Here is a 14,848-nt window from a genome sequence, read left to right on the forward strand (position 1 = left end):
GAGAAAAATAGATAATTTTTTTAAGCCAACAAGCTTTGCAATAGTTTGTATGCAGGAATAGGTGGCTGGGAGACAGACTAAAATTCAGCTTTTGTTTTAATATTGCCTGTCTTATTTCCTGCCTCCTCCCACACCTACCCCCCAATATAACTCAAGGGGTAAATCCTGATTATCAATGATGATAATCTCATCTCCCTTGCTAGTGAAAGTTTAGAGATAGGCATGTGACCCAGTTCTGGCCAAAGAAATATGAGCAAAGATCTTCCAAAGGGGCTTTTGGTATAACTTCCCCACTCTTTTTTTTTTTTTTTTTTTAACATCTTTATTGGAGTATAGTTGCTTTACAATGGTGTGTTAGTTTCTGCTGTACAACAAAGTGAATCAGCTATATGTATACATATATTCCCATATCCCCTCCCTCTTGCATCTCCCTCCCACCCTCCCTATCTCACCCCACTAGGTGGTCAAAAAGCACCGAGCTGATCTCCCTGTGCTATGCGGCTGCTTCCCATTAGCTATCTAGTTTATATTTGGTAGTGTATATATGTCAATGCTACTCTCTCACTTCGTCCCAGCTTACTCTTCCCCCTCCCCGTGTCCTCAAGTCCATTTTCTATGTCTGCGTCTTTATTCCTGTCCTACCCCTAGGTTCTTCAGAACCATTTTTTTTTTGATTCCATATATATGTGTTAGCATACGGTATTTGTTTTTCTCTTTCTGACTTACATCACTCTGTATGACAGTCTCTAGGTCCATCCACCTCACTGCAAATAACTCAATTTCGTTTCTTTTTATGGCTGAGTAATATTCCATTGTATATATGTTCCACATCTTTATCCATTCATCTGTCAATGGACACTTAGGTTGCTTCCATGTCCTGGCTATTGTAAATAGTGCTGCAATGAACATTGTGGTACATGACTCTTTTTGAATTATGGTTTTCTCAGGGTATATGCCCAGTAGTGGGATTGCTGGGTCATATGGTAGTTCTAATTTTAGTTTTTTAAGGAACCTCAGTACGGTTCTCCATAGTGGCTGTATCAATTTACATTCCCACCAACAGTGCAAGAGGGTTCCCTTTTCTCCATACCCTCTCCAGCATTTATTGTTTGTAGATTTTTTGATGATGGCCATTCTGACCGGTGTGAGGTGATATCTCATTGTAGTTTTGATTTGCATTTCTCTAATGATTAGTGATGTTGAGCATCCTACATGTGTTTGTTGGCAATCTGTATATCTTCTTTGGAGAAATGTCTATTTAGGTCTTCTGCCCATTTTTTGGATGGGTTGTTTGTTTTTTTGATACTGAGATGCATGAGCTGCTTGTATATTTTGCAGATTAATCCTTTGTCAGTTTCTTCGTTTGCAAATATTTTCTCCCATTCTGAAGGTTGTCTTTTTGTCTTGTTTATAGTTTCCTTTGCTGTGCAAAAGCTTTTAAGTTTCATTAGGTTCCATTTGTTTATTTTTGTTTTTATTTCCATTTCTCTAGGTGGTGGGTCAAAAAGGATCTTGCTGTGATTTATGTCATAGAGTGTTCTGCCTGTGTTTTCCTCTAAGAGTTTTATAGTGTCTGGACTTACACTTAGGTCTTTAATCCATTTTGAGTTTATTTTTGTGTATGGTGTTAGGGAGTGTTCTAATTTCATTCTTTTACATGTACCTGTCCAATTTTCCCAGCACCCCTTATTGAAGAGGCTGTCTTTTCTCCAGTTTATATTCTTGCCTCCTTTATCAAAGATAAAGTGACCATATATGCGTGGGTTTACCTCAGGGCTTTCTATCCTGTTCCATTGATCTATATTTCTGTTTTTGTGCCAGTACCATACTGTCTTAATTACTGTAGCTTTGTAGTGTAGTCTGAAGTCTGGGAGCCTGATTCCTCAAGCTCCATTTTTCTTTCTCAAGATTGCTTTGGCTATTTGCGGTCTTTTGTGTTTCCATACAAATTGTGAAATTTTTTTTCTAGGTCTGTGAAAAATGCCATTGGTAGTTTGATAGGGATTGCATTGACTCTGTAGATTGCTTTGGGTAGTATAGTCATTTTCACAATGTTGATTCTTCCAATCCAAGAACATGGTATATCTCTCCATCTGTTTGTATCATCTTTAATTTCTTTCATCAGTGTCTTATAGTTTTCTGCATACAGGTCTTTTGTCTCCTTAGGTAGGTTTATTCCTAGGTATTTTATTCTTTTTGTTGCAATGGTAAATGGGAGTGTTTCCTTAATTTCTCTTTCAGAGTTTTCATCATTAGTGTATAGGAATGCAAGAGATTTCTGTGCATTAATTTTGTATCCTGTTACTTTACCAAATTCATTGATTAGCTCTAGTAGTTTTCTGGTAGCATCTTTAGGATTCTCTATGTATAGTATCATGTCATCTGCAAATAGTGATAGTTTTACTTTTTCTTTTCCGGTTTGGATTCCTTTTATTTCTTTTTCTTCTGTGATTTCTGTGGCTAAAACTTCCAAAACTATGTTGAATAATAGTGGTGAGAGTGGACAGCCTTGTCTTGTTCCTGATCTTAGAGGAAATGGTTTCAGTTTTTCACCAATGAGAATGATGTTGGCTGTGGATTTGTCATATATGGCCTTTATTATGTTGAGGTAAGTTCCCTCCATGCCTGCTTTCTGGAGGGTTTTTTATCATAAATGGGTGTTGAATTTTGTTGAAAGCTTTTTCTGAATCTATTGAGATGATCATATGGTTTTTATCCTTCAGTTTGTTAATACGGTGTATCACATTGGTTGATTTGCATATACTGAAGAATCCTTGCATTCCTGGGATAAACCCCACTTGATCATGGTGTATGGTCCTTTTAATGTGCTATTGGATTCTGTTTGCTTGTATTTTGTTGAGGATTTTTGCATCTATGTTCATCAGTGATATTGGCTTACAGTTTTCTTTTTTTGTGACATCATTGTCTGGTTTTGGTATCAGGGTGATGGTGGCCTTGTAGAATGAGTTGGGGAGTGTTCCTCCCTCTGCTATATTTTGGAAGAGTTTGAGAAGGATAGATGTTAGCTCTTCTCTAAATGTTTGGTAGAATTCGCCTGTGAAGTCATCTGGTCCTGGGCTTTTGTTTGTTGGAAGATTTTTAATCACAGTCTCAATTTCAGTGCTTGTGATTGGTCTGTTTATATTTTCTATTTCTTCCTGGTTCAGTCTCGGAACGTTGTGCTTTTCTAAGAATTCGTCCATTTCTTCCAGGTTGTCCATTTTATTGGCATATAGTTGGTGTAGTAATCCCTCATGATCCTTTGTATTTCTGCAGTGTCGGTTGTTCCTTCTCCTTTTTCATTTCTAATTCTATTGATTTGAATCTTCTCCCTTTTTTTCTTGATGAGTCTGGCTAATGGTTGATCAATTTTGTTTATCTTCTCAAAGAACCAGCTTTTAGTTTAATTGGTCTTTACTATTGTTTTCTTCATTTCTTTTTCATTTATTTCTGATCTGATCTTTATGATTTCTTTCCTTCAGCTAACTTTGGGGATTTTTTGTTATTCTTTCTCTAATTGCTTTTGTTGTCAGGTTAATTTGTTTGTCTGAGATGTTTCTTGTTCTTGCGGTAGGATTGCTATAAAGTTCCCTCTTAGAACTGCTTTTGCTGCATCCCATAGGTTTGGATCATCGTGTTTTCATTGTCATTTGTTTCTAGGAATGTTTTGATTTCCTCTTTTGATTTCTTCAGTGATCTCTTGGTTATTTAGTAGTATATTGTTTAGCCTCCATGTATTTGTATTTTTTATAGATTTTTCCTGTAATTGATATCTAGTCTCATAGCGTTGTGGTCGGAAAAGATACTTGATACGATTTCAAGTTTCTTAAATTTACCGAGGCTTGATTTGTGACCCAAGATATGATCTATCCTGGAGAATGTTCCATGAGCACTTGAGAAGAAAGTGTAATCTGCTGTTTTTGGCTGGAATGTCCTATCAATATCATTTAAGTCCATCTTGCTTAATGTATCATTTAAAGCTTGTGTTTCCTTATTTATTTTCATTTTGGATGGTCTGTCCATTGGTGAAAGTGGGGCGTTAAAGTCCCCTACTATGATTGTGTTACAGTCGATTTCCCCTTTTATGGTTGTTAGCATTTGCCTTATGTGTTGAGGTGCTCCTATGTTGGGTGCATAAATATTTACAATTTTTATATCTTCTTCTTGGATTGATCCCTTGATCATTATGTAGTGTCCTTCTTTGTCTCTTGTAATAGTCTTTATTTTAAAGTGTATTTTGTCTGATATGAGAATTGCTATACCAGCTTTCTTTTGATTTCCATTTGCATGGAATATCTTTTTCCGTCCCCTCACTTTCAGTCTGTATGTGTCCCTAGGTCTGACTTGGGTCTCTTGTAGACAGCATATATATGGGTCTTGTTTTTGTATCCGTTCAGCCAGTCAATGTCTTTTGGTTGGAGCATTTAATGCATTTACGTTTAAGGTAGTTATCGATATGCATGTTCCTATTACCATTTTCTTAATCGTTTTGGGTTTGTTATTGCAGGTCTTTTCCTTCTCTTGTGTTTCCTGCCTAAAGAAGTTCCTTTAGCATTTGTTGTAAAGCTGGTTTGGTGGTGCTGAACTCTCTTAGCTTTTGCTTGTCTGTAAAATTTTAATTTCTCCGTGGAATCTGAATGAGATCCTTGCTGGGTAGAGTAATCTTGGTTGTAGGTTTTTCCCTTTCATCACTTTAAATATGTCCTGCCACTCCTTTCTGGCTTGCAGAGTTTCTACTGAAAGATCAGCTGTTAACCTTATGGGGATTCCCTTGTATGTTATTTGTTGCTTTTCCCTTGCTGCTTTTAATATTTTCCCTTTGTATTTAATTTTTGATAGTTTGATTAATATGTGTCTTGGCATGTTTCTCCTTGGATTTATCCTGTATGGGACTCTCTGTGCTTCCTGGACTTGATTGACTATTTCCTTTCCCATATTAGGGAAGTGTTCAACTATGATCTCTTCAAATATTTTCTCAGTCCCTTTTTTTTTCTCTTCTTCTTCTGGGACCCCTATAATTCGAATGTTGGTGTGCTTAATGTTGTCCCAGAGGTCTCTGAGACTGCCCTCAATTCTTTTCATTCTTTTTTCTTTATTCTGCTCTGTGGTAGTTATTTCCACTATTTTATCTTCCAGGTCACTTATCTGTTTTTCTGCCTCAGTTATTCTGCTATTGATTCCTTCCAGAGAATTTTTAGTTTCATTTATTGGGTTGTTCATCATTGTTTGTTTGCTCTTTAGTTCTTCTAGGTCCGTGTTAAACTTTTCTTGTATTTTCTCCATTCTATTTCCAAGATTTTGGGTCATCTTTACTATCATTACTCTGAATTCGTTTTCAGGTTGGCTGCCTATTTCCTCTTCATTTGTTTGGTCTGGTGGGTTTTTACCTTGCTCCTTCATCTGCTGTGTATTTCTGTGTCTTCTCAATTTGTTTAACTTACTGTGTTTGGAGGCTCTTTTTTGCAGGCTGCAGGTTGGTAGTTCCCGTTGTTTTTGGTGTCTGCCCCAGTGGGTAAGGTTGGTTCAGTGGGTTGTGTAGGCTTCCTGGTGGAGGGGACTGGTGCCTGTGTTCTGGTGGATGAGACTGGATCTTGTCTTTCTGGTGGGCAGGACTGCGTCCGGTGGTGTGTTTTGGGGTGTCTGTGACCTTATTATGAGTTTAGGCAGCCTCACTGCTAATGGGTGGGTTTGTGTTCCTGTCTCACTAATTGTTTGGCATAGGGTGTCCAGCATTGTAGCTTGCTGGTCGTTGAGTGGAGCTGGGTCTTAGCCTTGAGATGGAGATCAGCTTTAAGAGAACAGAGAGAGAACAGCTCCTCCTTAAGCTGGGAGTGAGCTGTATATACATTCTGCTGATAATATTTATAACCCATTTTACTTGTTTGCATAATAATATTTAAGTCCTCTGCTATTTGGACATGTGCATTATTTCTAGAATACTGGGTGTCAATAAACATAAAACATATGCCAAATATTACTGAGAACAAATACTAGACAACTCAATATTTTGTGTCGCTAAATGTGAGGATTGGGAAAGGCTTCTTGCAAAAGGTGGTATTTAATCTGGACTTGGAAAAGTTGGAGGTGAGGTTCAAGGGCATTCTAGACAATGTGGGCCCCCAACCTGCTGAACTGTATGTCATGGGAGAGGAAGTGCAACAGTATGATTTGGGGGTATATAACGGTAGACAGATAAGGCTGGAGCTGGTTAGGTACAGATTGTGGGCTGTCCTGAATATCTTGCTAAGGAGTTTGGGTTTCCTTTCCTTGGTGGTGGGAAACATTAGAGATGTTTGAGCTGGTCACCACTTATTGATTCTGGATGAATTGTTAAAGCATATAGTATATATTAATATTTTACATAGGGTTTTTGGCATATTTTAATAAGTGTGCATGACTTTAATGAAACAATAAAAATCAATTTTCCATTCTAATTTGGATTCTATGTTTTAAAGCAATTGCCAAGGGAAACAAGTAAGTGACTGGTTAAGTAGCCATTGTTTTCCAAACATTCAAAACCAGACGCAAGTTCTCCAGAGAGACTACCTGAAGGCCAGTAAATAACATTTCAAAGGCAGTCAAGCTCAGACACCTGGATGTGCACATGCAGGACAGTTAGATAGAGGGTCTGATGCTCTGGGAGGGAAGGGATGCCTTGCCTGTGTAGGCAAAGAGATGTCTTGACGGAAAAGGGAGTCAAGGAAAAGCTGCTTAGAGCCTTGAGACTGAATGAGGTTGGTGCCCAGTAAGAGAAGTTGGAATTGTGAGGTTCCCTTTGCCCAGGAGCAGAAGCTCTTCAGTCATTTTACTGATGAAGAAACAGAAACAGAGTGGGGAAGAGACATGACGAAATTGCTCAAGTTTTCATTTGTTAACTTCTTTATATTTTCCTTTGTTCCAAAAAGGAATCAACCTTAAATATAATCCTGAATAATCATGAAGCAGCATGATTTCACTGCTGGTAGAGATGGGACTAGAAAGCCACTTTCCTAAACTTCAGCCCTCGCATGAATCGTACTAAGTCTTGCAAATCTGTCTCTGTAGAGTAGCTTTGCTGCTGGCTACCAGGTGGTGGACACCACCCAAATACGCACAGCGCTAAGATACCATGTGGCAAGGAAGCATTTCCCAGAACCCCCCCCCCCCCACAGATGTCCCCCCTACCTGGCGTTGGCCAGGACTGGTCACATGCTCTTTTCTGAACCAAGCCCTGGACAAAAGAAGGGGTTGATCTGATTGATTTATACTATTTAGGATTCACCCTTCAGTCGCAAGGGAGGAATGGCTTGGGAGGCTGGGGGACGTAGGGGAGAAGGAAGAGGGCATGGGACAGCAGCCTGAGCTGCAAGAAAAGCCCAGAAAATTGAGGAGTGGTTGAGGGCACAGGCTCTGGAGGGAGGGATGCCTGCTTTCTCACCTGTGCTCCACGCCTTCCTAGCTGGGTTACCCTGGGCTCCTTGCAAGGCTTGGCTAAACCCCGGTTTCCAGGAGAGCACTAGGGTCATTGTGGCAAAAATAAAATAATCTCGGTAAAGCAGTGGGCATAATGTTTTGTGCATAATAAGCCTTCAGTAGATGTTTACTATTATTGTTATTGCTGCTGCTGTTTTTATTATTAATAAAAATGACCTCGCTCCTGCTCCCCAGAAGTTCACAAGGAGTCCACACGGAATAACCGCAGCTGTCGCAAGGCAGGAGGTGACTTCTTGCCAGGAGTCAGTCCTCCCCTTTTTCTCTATGCCAAAGGAAGGAGAGAGGCTCTGAAAACACAGCTTTTCCTTCTGCACACGACTTGCCTCCATTCCCATATGGACTGCTCAACTAGGCCGGGGGTTTGGGAAGGGGTTCTGCACGGTGACGCATCAACGTCCTGGTGGCAGCAGGACCCTAAGGTCTGGGGAAAAAGGAGTAGCACACCCCCTCACCTGCTTGCTCAGTGGGTGAAGATGGGGCGCTGGGGATGCTTTCGTCCAACTTAATCACCAGGGGAGTGGTGGTCGGGAACCAGTGGGGTCCAACCTCTTCTATCAGGGTTCAAGATTAGGAATCCTACGCACAGAGTACTCTCTTTTTCTGGCATTTCCATACGTTAATTCGATGACAGTTAAGAGGCAGGGCATTTTAACATTCACGATCAAATCTTAGTAGATTAGCAATTCCCAGTCGCCCACACCCCGCTGTGTCCCTAGCCGGGCTCGCCGGCGGGGCGCCGGCGGCACGGAGAGGTGTCGGCACTGCGCGGTGCCCGGGGGGAAGGGGGGCGCTGCGCGGGGTGTGCGGAGGAGGCGGTGCTGCGCGGGGCCCCGCCTGAAGCCGGCTGCCGCGGAGGCAGGCGGCGAGACGGGGGCGCCATTTGCATTCGCCCGCAGTCATTTTTATCCGCGGAGGTAATGAAGTTGTCAGCGGCGCCCCGAGCGTGGCAGAGCCTGATATTCAAATAGGCCTGCCGGGCGCCGGCCTTCCCCCTTCCCCCACCCCCTGCGTCCCGCGAGTACCCGGATGAGCGCGGCGCCGTGTCTCCCCTGCCAGCCGCCGGCTTTGTCTGTGGCTCGGCCCGCACCCGCGCCTGCTCCCGGTCTCCCTGTCTTCTCCCTCTCCTTGCACCCCCTCCCCCTTTGTGTCCCTGGGAAGACTCAGCCTCAGACCCCAGCCACCCCACCTGGGCTGCCCCACCGTGACCCCGCAAGCCCGGCTGACGGCACGTTTGGGGGGGTTAGTGGCAGGGAGGCCGCCACCCTCACACTGGGCGCCGTCCGCGCTCCCTTTCCCTCCCCCCAGCAGCCCCTCGCTCTCCTCTTCAGCTCCATCTCCAAGAAAGAGGACCTGACACTGACAGTATCATTTTGGCCTAAAGTCGTTCTCTCCCCTTTCTGAAGGCTTATTTGTGGTCCTTTTTAGGGTTACAAAGCCCCAAACAGATCTACCCGCTGAGGCGGCTGAGAAAAGGCGGTTCGGCAGGTGCAGCGCTGTCAGGAGATGAGACGTCAAGCTAGACACACACCTGCTTTGAGACAGGTAGTTGATGGGGCACAGTGAATGTTTAAGCTGCTGGGATTCGTTTTCCTAGGCCTCTGCAGCTGTGCGGTCCCCTGGGGCAGCCACTGGACATGTGTGGCTATTGAGCACTTGAAATTTGGCTGATCCAAATGGAGATGTGCTGTAAGTGTGAAATAGAGACTGGATTGCGAAGACTGAAAAAAGAATGTAAACTGTCTCATTAATCATTTTAAAATATTGATGGGTTATTGAAATGATAATGTTTTGGGTATATTGGCTGAAATAAGATATATTATTAAAATCTATTGTCTGTTTCTTTTTACCTTTTAAAAAATTGTGGCCACAAAGAACATTTAAAATGACATATGTGGCTCACATTATATTTCTATTGGACAGTGCTGGTCTAGAGGCTTAATTAAGACCCAAGACCCTTCCCTCTAACCCTCTCACCTTACTCTGCAGGTGTTTTGGAACAGGGCAGGGAGAGAGAGAAGGTTCTTGGATCTTAAGCATCAAATGCCCAGGCAGATAATTAGGAAGTAATCAGGATTATTGAAAACCTTGACAACACAGAGTAGAAGCAGTGGCTTAGGTTGCATGAACTGGCTGTTCCTTTCCCTTTGTTCACTGTAAAGAAAGACCCACGCTCCCGCCACAGTCTTGCCGCGATTCCCTGGACTAACCATCCGTGTGCGAAGTTGGGCCTCTAGGAGTGCTTTGTGCCTTTTAGGAGTTATTTGTCGCACACTAAACTTGCTGACATGCCATTTAGAAGAGTGAATACTGTGTATGCACTGTAACAACTATTTCATAAGTATTTTCAGTATACATTGTTCCTCAGCACGCACAGGGCTCCCGAAGTATGCATTGACACGATGCGCTGCCAGTGATGCAGGCCTGGGGGAGTCTCTCAGTGTGCATCGACTCCACACACGGCCACGGCTCCTACAGGGCTTTTATGGCGCAGCTTGCCAATGATCCGTGCATTAAAGACTCCCAGAATATACATTGACATGGTAGACTGGAGTTGTTTGGGTCTACCGTGCCAATGATCCGGGGATAATTGCGGTGTGTTATGTACTTTCACTGAGATTGGAGTGTGCGTGGTCCTAATGGCAGAACCAGAACTGCCCCAGTTAAGCCCTGCTGTGACTGCCTGTGTGGAGTGCATGGACCTTTGACCTCCTGCGTCATGACACTGTGGCATTGCTAATGTTTGCGGATGTTTTAACAGACTCAATTGAGTTAGCATTTTTTTTTCCAAAAGTACTTTCTGTAATTCAGTACCTGGATTGGGGGTCCATGTACTGATGGTTTCATCTGGTTAATCATAAGCTAAAGATCTTGGAAAGGTCATATTTAAAGCAGAAAAAGTGGTTTAGAGAGAATAAGTTTGGGAGATGTGTATGAGTTTGAGAGGGTTAATATGGAATAAATAACCTAGTCTTGAGAAAACCTAGTTGCTTAAACTGAAATAGATAAAACAAGGAGGTGATAAGACGATGGAAGATGGAAGAAATCATAAAATATATTCAATAGAAAAATAATTCAAACACTGCAGAAGTGTATCAAATAAAAAAATTGTCCTCCTGTCCCATCCTTTCTTCTATACCATCCACTGTTACAATCTCTGTTAATATTTTTTGTATACTTTTTAGTAATTTTTATACATATATGAATAAGTGTATCTATTCTTTGTTTACACAAGTGGGGTATTACCAAACCTTAACTCTCCAGTGCCTTGTATTTTGAACTAATAATATATCGAACATCTCTCCTTCTCAGTGCATTTAGATCTGTTGCATCCTTTGTAATGATTGCATGGAATTCCAGGATATGGATGTAACAATTAAAAAATTTATGCTACTTCAACCATCACTGCAGTGAATATCCTTATACATTTGCAGATTTGTGCAAACATGTTCATGGGATAAATTTTTAGCAGCGGAAATGCTGGGATTAAGAGATGTACATTTAAAATGGTGATAAATATCGCCAAGTCAATAACCAGAATGATTGTACTGCTTTATACTCCAACTAGCAGTATGTGTGCCTATTTCCTCACTCCAGGTCAACGCATAGTTTTTTCATGGGAGACACTTCTAATGTGTGTGAATGAATTTTTCCACTGTGTTCTCTGTACAGCTTTATGGTGAGAGCCCAGCACTGGGGGCTGTGATAAATGCAGTGAAGTGAGGAAATCAGGACCACAAAGTAGGAAGTCTCGTTAATCAAGATAAAAAACGATGGCTCCACAAAACACACTGAGATTGTTTGAATTTTGGTAATAGCTTATCAACATGGGAGAATTGGAATTAGATCACGTTAATTCATCATTCAGCAGATATTTGTTGAGAAGTTATAAGTGAATTCTCCATTGGATTGTAAGCCCCTTGAGAGCAAAACTGTTGTCTTTTTAATCTCTGTGGCTTCAACAGAATTATGGAATGGGGCCGGGCCTAAATTTTTTTTTAAATCGCTGCTGTTGTCGATTTGCTTGTTTTAATTTGGCCATTTATTGTCACCATATACCTGGCTCTACCTGAAGTTGGATTTTCAAGATGGCTGATGTTTTATCCTTGCTCCCAGCAGCTCACAGTGGAAGAGACAGCGGGATGTAAACCAGTCTGAAAATTCACATAGTATGGACAAAGTGAACATGAGCAACTAACTGTGGTGGAGTAAATAGTTTCCCCGAAATCTGATATTTGAGCTGGGTCCTGGAAGATGATTAGGCAATGGTTTCCAGACCAACAAGGAAGGACTTCTAGACAGAGGAAGTCACAATAAAGGGATGGAGCTTTGTGGGAATGCTGGTGTGAATGGCTCACAGGGAGTGTGTTGGGAAGAAAGGGACCTGAAGGGGAGGCACCACCTACTTATAAGGAAGCATTGAGTCAGGCATCCTGGAGCATCAAGGGAGTGACATATAGGGAGGGAGTGGGCTTCTCATTCAGGCTTTATCTCTGAATTGTAGTGAGGCATTTGGAAGTCCTGAGAATCCTGTAGCTTTAAAGTGCCTCATTTGTAATATGGGACATACAGGCTAGATAATTTCTAATATTTTTATCAGCTCTAAAATCCAGTGGCCTTTGAGCTATAGGACTTGAACTTGCCTGCAAGGACTTTATCTTGTGTGTGTGATATCTTGGGGTGTTCCTTTAAGATGGTAGTAAATCGCTGGCTGTAATTTGCTGGAACTAACTACCATGGACACGTACCGTGATCTCAAAGTCTGCATACATTTTTGCCCCCACCCCAAAAAAGGGTTACTAATGAGAATGAAGAAGAAAACAAAACAACAACAAGCAGTATAAGTCTTTTGATAATTACTCTTCATATGCCACTAAATCCTATCTTCACTGAAAATTGAACAGACACTGCTTAAAAGGTTTCTCTGAAGTGTATTGCAGAATTGGATGTCAAGTGTCCTGTTTCTTGGGATTCATATGCTGAATGAATTTCATCGGATTTGATAAGCATGCCATCCATGTCCTTGTCTGTGGCAGAGGGAAGCATTTTTATTGAGACAATGTCTAAGGACAGAAAGAACGTTGTGGCCTATTGATAAGAGACCTTCCTCCAAGCTGACACCTTGAGAATTATTACCCAGCCCATCTTGCCCCAAAGAACGAGGGACTTGCTTAAAGTCTGTGCTGACTTCCAGATGAACTTTACGTAATTCCCCCAATTTTTAGGCTCAGGGTTTTCCAAGTTGTATTGGAGGCTATCTAGAAGCAAATAAAATAAACACAAGCAGACTGCCCATGGGACCAAACACATGGCATGATAACAACTCTTGTGACCAGTGACTCGTCTAAGATAACGGGAGTTTGGTGAAATTATTGAATTATTGAAGAAGGATGTTTTGCCAGTCCTATTGGGCACTGTTCAGAGTCTTGAATTCTACAAATGCAAGCCAGAGATCAGAGAGGCTTTGCTGAAACCTCACAGAGTCAAAGCCTCTGCCCCACACGTTGATATTGGGGATTTCCAGAATAGCTTCCTGTGAGATCATCTTATGTGTGGAATCCCTGGCAATGACTTCCAAGGGAGACTCCTGACTGATCCCAATTTGATGCTTTCTTTGGCATGGAGCGAGGCCTGGGCACTGAGAGTAAATTTTTAATTTTCTCAGAAATCAAACAGCAGTACAAGGTTGTTGAGACATGAAGAGAGAGATTTTTACTGCCTGGGTGAGCAGGTGCCAATCCCAAATCATTATCAGGACTTTGGAGACAAGCAATCCCTGTTCAGACAGCAGTCTTTTATCAATCATCCACTCCCAGATTCAAGATAATGAGTACAGATTGTTTTGGAAGAATGGTAATTGTGAAAGAGTGTGTCCCTCAACCAGTATGAAGTAGAGCAACTGGCAGAGCATGTCATATATATCATCGGGTGGTAGGATGCTTAGGTATTTCTATACCAGTGAAGACTAGGAGATCCAAAAGTACCCAACTGGGGGCCGTGAGCACCAGATGAAAGTAATGCTAGTTGTTAGTCCCTGACTGGTAAGACATCCCGCTAAAATTTTTTCATGGCCATTTACCAAGATTATTGAGCCTAACCTCATGGTAGTTGTAGAGCTGATATTTCTGGAGCTATGTTGTGATTGTGGAGTTTGGCTCCTTTCTGGGGAAGCATAGGGAAGAACAAAATTAGATCACTAACAATTAGTTTCCAAAATTCTTATGTGCTTATGATCTAGCAAGGTAATTAGACTGTATCTTGGTGCTCAATAAGAACTGATCAAACAATGATTGAAGAAGGAAGGAAGGAATGATCTAATGTTAGATAAACAATAAAAAGGTAACAGTTGTTTTTATCTAGTACAATAATACTTATGTATGAGGAGAGAAATGACTGAAAGCTTAAACATGTGGGTTATAGGACCCAACTACTTGTTAAAAGTTGAAAGAAGAGAAAAAACAATTAGAAAAAACTATCCATTTTTAAGGCCTTCACATCCTTTGAAAAACCAATTATAGGAAGCTGTTTCAAAGTAGACTACATTTAAGTCTAGACATGTCATCAATTGACTTGAAATCTTAAGTTTCTAATCTAACAAGATAGTTTTGAATAAATCACACATAACTAGTGAACTGTACTATTGTCTCAATACTTCAAGCCTGTGAAGCTCCTAATATTGAAGTGAAAACTGAGGAGGGAAAGAGGAGCCAATAGAAACTTATAAAGGTCATTCCAAGTTTATGAAGAAATCTGATTGTCAGGATGAAGCAGGAAAGTTCCAATAAAGAAGCAGAATTTTTTCACCTTAGAAAACAAGTGTAGCATCTCCACTAAATGAAATTCATACTGCACACAGAAGATTGAATTCCTGTAAGAGGCATTTAACTGGGGGAAGACAGACCTTGCATACTTCACACCATGGAGCTGCAGAGAATTTAGTGTCATACCCCAGAATTGTTTTCCTGGCATAAAATGTAAGCCATCTTGAGGATAAAACCTAGACAATAAGTTTCATTTGGCACCAGCATTTTAACATCAGGTCTTAAGGGGCCATCAAAGCTACAAGACAGAAAGCAATTCTTCAATGGCCAATGTAGCTGTTTTAAGAAGCACTGGATATTTTTACATCTCCTGGTAAATATGGAGATAGTCTCTCAGTGTACTTTTTTTCAGGTTAAAATGTTCTGTGACTGGATATGCTATTATAGTTTTCAAAGTGAGGTTAGCAGGCGAGACACATCAAGATGCCTGTTAAATTTGAAAGGCAAATTCTTCTACCCCTGAAATCAGCAATAAAACCTTCCTGGGTGATTCTTTTTTTTTTAAATAAATTTATTTATTTAATTTATTTATTTTTGTCTGCGTTGGGTTTTCGTTG

This window comes from Eubalaena glacialis, chromosome 8 (assembly GCF_028564815.1).
Source record: "Eubalaena glacialis isolate mEubGla1 chromosome 8, mEubGla1.1.hap2.+ XY, whole genome shotgun sequence".
In the NCBI taxonomy this organism is placed as follows: Eukaryota; Metazoa; Chordata; class Mammalia; order Artiodactyla; family Balaenidae; genus Eubalaena; species Eubalaena glacialis.